This window comes from Catharus ustulatus, chromosome 25 (genome assembly GCF_009819885.2).
Source record: "Catharus ustulatus isolate bCatUst1 chromosome 25, bCatUst1.pri.v2, whole genome shotgun sequence".
Classification (NCBI taxonomy): domain Eukaryota; kingdom Metazoa; phylum Chordata; class Aves; order Passeriformes; family Turdidae; genus Catharus; species Catharus ustulatus.
The window spans coordinates 8,122,484-8,131,837 of record NC_046245.1 but is presented as its reverse complement, the minus strand read 5'-3'; the positions used below and the strand labels follow the sequence as shown (position 1 = coordinate 8,131,837).

At 53.3% G+C, this 9,354-nt stretch overlaps 1 long non-coding RNA gene and 1 pseudogene across 1 annotated transcript; one reads left to right on the top strand and one right to left on the bottom strand.

Annotated features, from left to right (window-relative positions):
- Positions 1-3,936: 3,936 nt before the first annotated feature.
- LOC117007081 lies at positions 3,937-4,986 on the bottom strand (annotated as a pseudogene).
- A 1,278-nt stretch (positions 4,987-6,264) lies between these two features.
- On the top strand, positions 6,265-7,968 carry LOC117007154. The gene is made up of 2 exons (XR_004420095.2): positions 6,265-6,593; positions 7,479-7,968. It is a non-coding gene; the product is annotated as an uncharacterized LOC117007154 (long non-coding RNA).
- Positions 7,969-9,354: the final 1,386 nt, after the last annotated feature.

Below are 9,354 nucleotides of genomic sequence, written 5' to 3'. Positions count from 1 at the left end.
GGTGACTGCTTATCTTTCTATTCTTATACTTTCTTTCTTTTCCCTAATACAATTTCTCTAGTGTTACTTTAACGCTTTTAATATTACTGGAGATGGTAACCAAAAAGGCTCCAAATCCCCTTTACACAGCAACCAAATGATTCTAAAATAAACCCAACAGAGATATACTTATAAACACAGACCAGTCACTGTTGTTTCACTCTAAACTCCCCTGTCCCAGTGGATCCATGAACCAGAACCTGGGTTATGCTTACCTTCAGGGACAAGGTGGAACAGAAGCTGGACATGGGAGAAGCTTCTGGAAGCTGCTCACAGAAGACACCCCTGGAGCACCCCCGGTTCCGAAACCTGAGCACACAAACCCAATACACTGCCAACACAGATCACCAGGAACATGGGTCACCAGGTCTCTGCCCTATGGGGCTCACTGGGGATTATCCAACGCTCATCCTCCAATAGGTAATGGAGTTGGAGCAGCAGATGAAGCTCTTCCCACACTCGGGGCACTCACAGGGGTTCCCTTCCCAGTGAATCCATTCATGTAAGGTCAAGGCTGAGCTCTGGGTGAAGCTTGTCCCACAGTCAGGACATTCCTAGGGCCGTCCCCCAGTATGGATACTCTGGTGGCAAAGCAGGTTGGAGCTCTGGCTGAAGTTCTTCCCACACTCCCCACGCTGGTAGGGCCATTTCCTGGAGTGCAGGTGCTGGTGCCTGATGAGGTCAGAGTGGTCGCTTAAGCTCTTCACATATTCCCCACACCTGTAAGGGCCGTTCTCCTGTTGGATTTTCTGAGGGTGGATCAGACAGGAGCTCTGGCAGAAGCTCTTCCCACATTCCAAGCACTTCTAGGGCCATTCCCATGTGTGGATCTTCTGGTGCCGGATCAGGTGGTAGCTACATCTAAAGCTCTTCCCACATTCTGAGCACCTGTAGCACATCTCACCAATGTGAAACCACTCAAGGACCACCAGGTCAGAGCTCTGGATGAAGCTTTGGGGAGCTGCATTTGGAGCCTTCCCTCATGGAATATCTCTGGGGTTTTTCCTCCACGATGGATTCTTGTGCTGTGGAATCAATTCTTTAATGAGATGCTGATGCAGAGATTTGTCCTCCCTAGTCTGGAGAGGAGAGGAGAGGAGAGGAGAGGAGAGGAGAGGAGAGGAGAGGAGAGGAGAGGAGAGGAGAGGAGAGGAGAGGAGAGGAGAGGAGAGGAGAGGAGAGGAGAGGGAAAGGGAGAGCTGGCTTTGATGATGTACCTTCAAACAAAGCAGATACCTGGTTTGACTATCCCCTAAACACGGAAGAATAAAAGTACAGTAATTTCACGAATACAAGCCGCAGCGAGAAGACTAAAATTTTGATGGAAACCCAGAAATGCGGCCAATATTCCGGTGCGGCTAATCTATTTACAAAAATGTGATATCTGCCCTTACCTAGTATCATGCTGGTCCAGTCCCGAGCCAAAACAGTCTGAAATCCATGGTTTCCCGTTGTTCCGACGATGAACCAATCAGAGAACAGCTTATTGTCTGCCTGTGGATGACGGTATTACTGGGGGACGGGGGGGTATTTAGCAGGATGAGTTCCCGCGCCTCGTTCTTTTTCGGCGTGCTCTGCCCTCAGCGTGTTCTCTTCTCGGCTCGTTCTCCCCTCGGCGACTTCTTCCCTCGGCATGGCTGCGGAGAAGAGAGTAGCGTACGACGCGGAGTTTAAATTGAAAGCGATCAGCTATGCAAAAGAACATGGGAACAGACCTGCAGCTAGAGCGTTCCACGTTAATGAATGCATGGTACGTAGGTGGAGACAGCAAGAAGACGAACTTCGTCTCGCAAGGAAGACAAAGAAAAGTTTCCGTCGCCGCAGAGCACAATGGCCAGAGCTGGAAGAAAGACTTTATCAGTGGATTTCTGAGCGAAGGGCAGCTGGCCGAAGTGTATCTACTGTTGCCATTCGGATACAAGCCAAAGCAATTGCAAAGCAATTGCATATAGAAGAATTTAAAGCAGGAGCGTCTTGGTGCTTCCGCTTTATGAGGCGACAGAAGCTCTCTGTCCGTACACGGACCACGGTGTGTCAGCGGTTGCCGGCGGACTACAAAGAAAAGGTAGCCAGGTTCCGGAGTTGCTGCAAAGACAAGATCTCTGAAAATAGTATACAGCCGCACTGTATTATAAACATGGACGAGGTACCCCTCACATTTGATATGCCACTGACGAGGACCGTGGAGCACACCGGAACAGCGACGGTGCCGGTAAGAACCACGGGGAATGAAAAGACATCGTTTACGGTCGTCCTCGGCGTTTCGCTAGCTGGGCAGAAATTACACCCCATGGTCATTTTTAAAAGAAAAACCCTCCCTAAAGAGAGATTTCCAAAGGGAATAAAGGTTCATGCTAATTCAAAAGGCTGGATGGATGAGGACGCAATGAAGATTTGGCTAAGGGACGTTTACGGTGGCACATTGCATAGGTTCTTTAATCAGTTACCGGGACTGCTAATTTTGGATTCCATGCGTGCCCATACGACGAAAACCGTGACAAAAATCGCGAGAATAAAGAAGATGAAGCTTGCTGTAATACCGGGTGGCTTGACCAAAGAACTGCAGCCGCTGGACATAGGTATTATTCGTTCCTTCAAGTCTAAAGTGCGATCTCTGTGGGAAGAGTGGATGTTGGAAGGCGAACACTCCTATACCAACACCGGGAGGTTGCGCAGGGCAAGTTACGCTACAGTGTGCCAGTGGATACTGGATGCCTGGGGTAAAGTAACTACCCGAACTATCAGCCGAGGGTTCGCCAAAGCCGACATCATTCCTGGACTGACCAGCAATGCCATCGGGAGTACCAAAGGTGATAACTCTGATGGTGAAGGTGCCGGCAAAACCGCCTCACGTTCGCTGGATCCCACCATTGCCCAGCTACTGGTTTCCGATACGGAGGACGAAGACTTCGACGGTTTCACGGAAGATGAAGCCGCTGATGAAGCGGCTGATGAATGAAAAATGAAACTGTTTAAAAGTTTAATAAAAGTGTGATATTTTTCTGTATTTTTTTAAGTGTTTTCAGTTTTCTGCGGCTGCGCCGTTGGCCGCCCTTGTGCGGCTGCGTGGATAGCTGGGCTCACGTGGAGGAGGGGGCGGGGTGGCTGAGCGCGCGGGGGCGGGGTGGCTGAGCGCGCGGGGGCGGGGCGGCGCTCGCTGAGCTCACAGGACAGGCGCATTTGCGCCGATGTGTGTGGCAGGGAAAGAGCTGAGTTCGGGGACCTCAGCCACTCGCCCGAGGGGCTGAGGGGGCGGGTGGCAGGGCGGCACTCACTGAGCTCACAGGACAGGCGCATTTGTGCCGATGCGTGTGGCAGGGAAAGAGCTGAGTTCGGGGACCTCGGCCGCTCGCCCGCGGGGCTGAGGGGGCGGGTGGCAGGGCGGCGCTCACTGAGCTCACAGGACAGGCGCATTTGCGCCGATGCGTGTGGCAGGGAAAGAGCTGAGTTCGGGCACCTCGGCCGCTCGCCCGCGGGGCTGAGCGGGTGGCCGTGCCGGCGCGGAGATGTGGCTCCGCTCGGTGCTTGGCTGCCCGCCCGCGCGGCTCAGCGGCTGTTTAAAGGCAACCCGGATCCGTTGGGAATGCTCACAAAATGACCACACTATTGTTCCTGTCTTTTTCGGCTTGTAAATAAAACTTGCAGGGAACGGTGCCGCAGCTATCGTCTGTGTCTTTTTTCACTTGGAAACAATGTTTCCGAGGTCGGCAGTAAGCCAGTAAACCCCGGCAATATGCGATTGTGTTACTAAATGACGACTTTGTGAAAGTTCGCTGCGAACTAAAGTGCGGCTAATATTCCGGGTGCGGCTTTTCTATTAGCAAAGGCAACAATGTTGCCAACACACCAGCAGTGCGGCTTATATTCCGTGCGGTTTGTATTCGTGAATTTACTGTATTTGTATCACATCATATATTTCACTAATGATCATTGATATTTCACTAATTAGCAGATACAAATATCATATAATGTTTGGTTGGAAGGTTCACCTAGAGATAACTTTGGCACAGTGCATGTCCTTCAGGCCTCAGTACTTCAATTTCCAATGTCAGTCCACAGGCTGATAGAAGTTCTTTCCCCTGCATTCATCCAGGTTCCTCGAGGGAACCAGGAGCAGGTGAAGACCACCAGCCAGGTATCTTTCCAATGTGGATCATGTGGAACATGGTCACCAGGTCTTCACCCAACATGGATCACCAGGACTGTGGATCACCATGTTTTGCATAATATGGGCCACTGTGGATAATGCAACATGGGTCCTTTAGTGGGTGATGAAGTTGGAGCATGAGTCAAAACTCTTCCTGAAGTCAGGGCACTTGTAGGACTTCCCCTACCCATGGGTACGTTGGTGTGAAGTCGAGGCAGAGCTCTGTGAGAAGCTCTTCCCACACTCAGGACACTCGTAGGGCCTCTCCCTGGTGTGGACATGCTCATGGCTGACAAGGGGGGAGTTGTGTTTGAAGCCCTTCCCACAGCTGGGGCAGTGGAAGGGCCTCTCATCCGTGTGAATGTGCTGATGCAGGAGGAGATGGGAGCTGGTCCGAAATCTCTTTGCTCGCTCGGGACACTTGTAGGGCTGCTCTCCACTGCTCTCTTCTGATGCTGGATTAGGTTGGAGCTGATGCTGAAGCTCTTCCCACACTCCCCACACTGGTAGGGCCATTCCCTGGTGTGCAGGCGCTGGTGGGTGAGGAGGTTGGAGTGGTCACTGAAGCCTCTCCCACATTGCTTGCACTTGTAGGGCCATTCTCCTGCGTGAATTACCTGATGGTGGATCAGACAGGAGCTCCGGCTAAAGCTCTTTCCACATTCCAAACACTCATATGGGGGTTCCCCTGTGTGGTTCATCTGGTGTCAGAGGATGTGGAAGCTCCAGCTGAAGCTCTTCCCACATTCCAAGCACTTGTAAGGCTTCTCCCCTACGTGAGGCTTCTTCACCGGCTCTGAGCTCTAGCTGAAGCTCCAGCTGCCTTCCCAGCATAGGAGAGATCGTTCCTCCTTGGAGCACCCTGGGCTCTGTTTGCAGCCCCTGCTTGTGAGGAATCTCTGGGGCTTTTCCTCCCCATTGGATTCCTGTACTGTGGAGCCACTCAAAATGGCCTCTTCCACAGCGTTTTGCCAGGGCAATTTCTGCTCCTTGATCTCTGTCTGCAGCTCGTTGCCTGGGGGAGGAAGGACAAGGAGAGGATGGAATTTGCCTCCATGCCAGAGGGAAGGGGAAGGAGATCGCCCCAATCCATTCCTGGAAGGACAGTGTTGGCAGCGGAGTTGTCCTGCAGCTGGGGGCGATGCTGGGCTGGGAGATGGAGGATGAGAGAGGGGGAAAGGGGCAGTGACTTCCTCCTCACCTGCCTCAGCGTCCCAGGGCATCTCCCTCTTCACTGCAGCCTCATCCTCCAATCAGCCAAGCCTTAGGAATCACAAATCCTGGTTTTGGGGGAAAACAACATGTGAGCATGCTGAGTTGGACGATCCTCCTGCCCAAGCCCATTTCTAGAATTCACCAGACATCTTGTGTCCATGAAAACCTCCAAAACACCATGATACAGAAAAAAAAACCCCTCCAAAATATTAAGATTCAGCAAAGGAGCCCTCCGAGATTCCCCCCTCTCTGGTCTCTCTGTTTTGGCGTTCTGGAGGTCTTCCGTCTCCTGGGTTGCTTCTGTCTCTCAACTTAGTGTTGCTGGAGGTTTTAGAGGTCCTAGGGGACCCTTCTCTGCTGAGTCTCTGTTTCGGCTGCTGGGGGTCCCAGGGTTCCCCCTCTTCAGGCTCACCCCACTCCAGGATCCCGGGGATGTCCCCCCCTCCCAGTTCCCCGTTTCAGCGTCAAGGGGATCCTGCCCTCCCCGTTAACTCTGTGCTTCCTCCTTTCCAGTCTGCCGGGGGTATTCCAAACCGGTATCGCCCCTCTCCGATGTCAGCAGCTAGGGGTAGCTAGAACCGATGTCCCCTACCCCCGCCGGGCGATCTCCACGTGGAGTCCGGGACTCTGCATCCTCGCCGCCGTAACCTGGGCTCTGCCGACAGGCACGGCCGGGATCCCCCCGAAAAAAAAACCACCTCCCGGGGATGCCTAAGATATTTGGGAGAAGTTCCCCCTCCCCTGTCACCTGTGAGATGCGGCGGGGCAGAAGCTCCACGGCCCGGGAGCGGTGGACACAGGGCTCCACACAGGGCGCGGTGGACCCACGAATTTCCTCTTTCTTCTTCTTTTTCTTCTTCTCCCCTGTGGAAGATCAGACAGCTACAGAAGCTGAGCTGGGTAGTGCCGCAGACCTCCCGGCCCTGGTGCAGTAGAAGCTGTGGGAGAGATAAACTCAAGGCAAGAACAAAAATGAAGACTCCCCTTCCTCGTCCTCTTCCTACTTCTCCTTTTCCGGCTCCTGCTCCTCCTCATCCTCTATTCTTCCTCTGCTGGCAGCTCCCCCACTTCCGCTCCGTCCCTTCGGCTGCGGGCGAGCGGCTCTCGCGTGGGACGGGACTGGGCACAGTGTGAATGGGGAAGAAGGGAGAAGACGAGGGGGGGACCCCGAAACGGAGCAGTGAAGGAGTGGGTCAGCCCCAAACCGAGATTGGGGGGGCTGGAATTTGGGGGGACGATAGGAAAGGAGGGGGAGAGGGAAGATGAAGGGAGGTGGCACAGCGAGAAAGTGGTTTCCAAAGAGGGTGCCTTACTATCTCCCTTACCCCCTGGAGGCGTTCCCTGCGGCTCACTGGGGGCTCACGGGTCCCCGCCACCCAGCAGCCGGTGCTGCGGGGGCCGTGGAGCAGAGGGGAGTGGGAAAGGGGGATGAGGCATTGCCGCCTGACCTTCCAAGCGGCTCTGGGGTGCTGGAAGTCTCTGTAGCGGGGTGCTGGCAGGGGGCACGCCATGACCTGTGTCCCTGCCCGCAGAGGGGTGCTCCAGCTGTCGGGAAAGGCCAAGCGTCACTTCCAGAACAGCATTGCAGGCTGAAGTTGTTGGACAGGAACAGCTCGGGTACTCAATTGGGAAGCTGCTCTGCGTCATCCTATGGTGATTTTCGTCTGCCTCTCACCCAGCTCCGGGCTCTGGCAATTCTCTTCTTCCGCATTCATCACCCACCAGCACACGGGGAATAACCTTACAAGTGTGGGGAATGTGGGAAGAGGGTTCAGAGCATCTCGGCTCTCTTGAAATGTCAGTGGACACAGTCGGGAAAATCTCTCCCCAGCCCCTGCTCCTGTCAGATCACACCATGACCTGAGAAATACTTGTTTAGGCTTCAGCCTTGACAAGCAGCTCCCGGGCTCAACTCTTGAGTTTATCACAAACATTGTCTGTTCCAGGAACTGGTTCTGTCCAACCAGCTCCAAAGGCCTTGGAAACTTTATTTTTATTTTTTTTTCTTTTATTTGTCTTTTTTTCCCTGAATAACATCCCAGATGGGATTATATTTTTTGTTCTCAACCTTTCCCAGAAAGTCACCAACCTGAGCTGGGACCAGGATGGAAGCTGCCTGTGACTAAAGCCCATCCCTTGGGCCCTATAAACAGCAATCCTGAGTCAGACCCTTGGGACTCTCCTGGGCCACAGCAGCTGCAACAGTGACCTCCCTGTGCTGGGGTCTCTGCAAATTCCCTGTGCCAGGAACTCTCCCATTTGCTGCACTCGGGGCATCCCTGAATGATAATGGGTCCTGAGCTGAGCCCCTCCAGTCCTTGAGGCTCTGACCTGCACCTGGTAGGAAGATGCAAAAGCATCCGAAGGGAGAATTCCACTGGATTCCAGGGGAATTTCCCACAGGGACCTCGTACAGACTCTTGTCCATGAGTGTGTGACAGTGAATATGCCATTGCAAATGTCCTCGGAATGCTGCTCTCCTGGAGTTGGAAGTACTTTAGATTTCTAAGTCAGTCAGGCATGTGGATATGCTCCTGTTATGGTGTAATAAATTCTGTGTGAAGTTACTGATTAAGTTTCAGTTAAGTGCTGTTAAGTTTAAGTTAAGTGGTATGGGCCTTTAAGCATAAACTGTTGCTCAAATCCAGGCTGAGTTCTGCACAGGGGTCTACTCTGACTCTTGTGACTCAACCAGTTGAGTCTCCCATATTCCTTTTTCTCCTTACCTTTTTCTGTTTTTTTTCCCCCACCCTTCCCTCCCTCAGAGCCTCCTCAGCTACCACATAAAGAGTTTTGGGTTTATTTCAGTTTGGATAGATTGATTTTGGATTTTTGTTTCCTTTTCCTTGGTGTGCTTTAGCCAACCAGTATTCTCCTCCTCTATCCCTCCTTCTCAGTCTCTTCCATCCCTTCTCCTCTTCCCCCCAGGACCAGCACCCACCCTGGTCTCCTGTGCCTCCCAAACCTATTGCACCCCACAGGAGGAGCACGGATGGAGCTGGGGCAGGTCGGGCTCGGGCAGGGCTGGGCTCTTGGCTTCTCCTGCCCACACTTGGCCCCCACTGCGGCTGCCACCTCCAGGACAGAGCGGGGTGGGAGCAGGCTGGGTGCCCTCCATCTTCCCCCTCCCCAAATTCCACTCCTGGAGGGCACTGGAGGTAAGGGGGGTGGCAGTTGGGGTCCACGTGGGGAATGTTGGGCGCTGTGGGTCTGCCTGGACACTGATGAGTCATCAGCCAAACCCCTGCAGAACTGGGGGATACCTCACAACCTCTTCAGGAACGGGGAGCCCCCTGGCCTCATCATCCAGCTGTCTCATTTCAGACCCCATCCCACCTCTCCTAATCACATCCCACCTTTCCCAAACCCCATCTCAGCCCTCCCTATCCATCTTTCCCAGTCCACATCCCACCCCTCCTGGTTCACATCCCACCCCTTCCTTCCTTCCTTCCTTCCTTCCTTCCTTCCTTCCTTCCTTCCTTCCTTCCTTCCTTCCTTCCTTCCTTCCTTCCTTCCTTCCTTCCTTCCTTCCTTCCTTCCTTCCTTCCTTCCTTCCTTCCTTCCTTCCTTCCCTCCTTCCCTCCTTCCCTCCTTCCCTCCTTCCCTCCTTCCCTCCTTCCTCCCTTCCTCCCTTCCTTCCCTCCTTCCTTCCTTCCTTCCTTCCTTCCTTCCTTCCTTCCTTCCTTCCTTCCTTCCTTCCTTCCTTCCTTCCTTCCTTCCTTCCTTCCTTCCTTCCTTCCTTCCTTCCTTCCTTCCTTCCTTCCTTCCTTCCTTCCTTCCTTCCTCTCCAGAGTTTAGAGTGCTGTGGGATTGCATATTTTTGGGGTGATATTGAGTCATTTGGAGGTGGGGTTGAGCCATTTTGGGCTGGGATGGAGACACTTCCAGAGTGGCATTGTGTGCTTTTGAGGTGATGGATAGAACCCTTCATCTCTTGGCGTGCAAAGCAATGG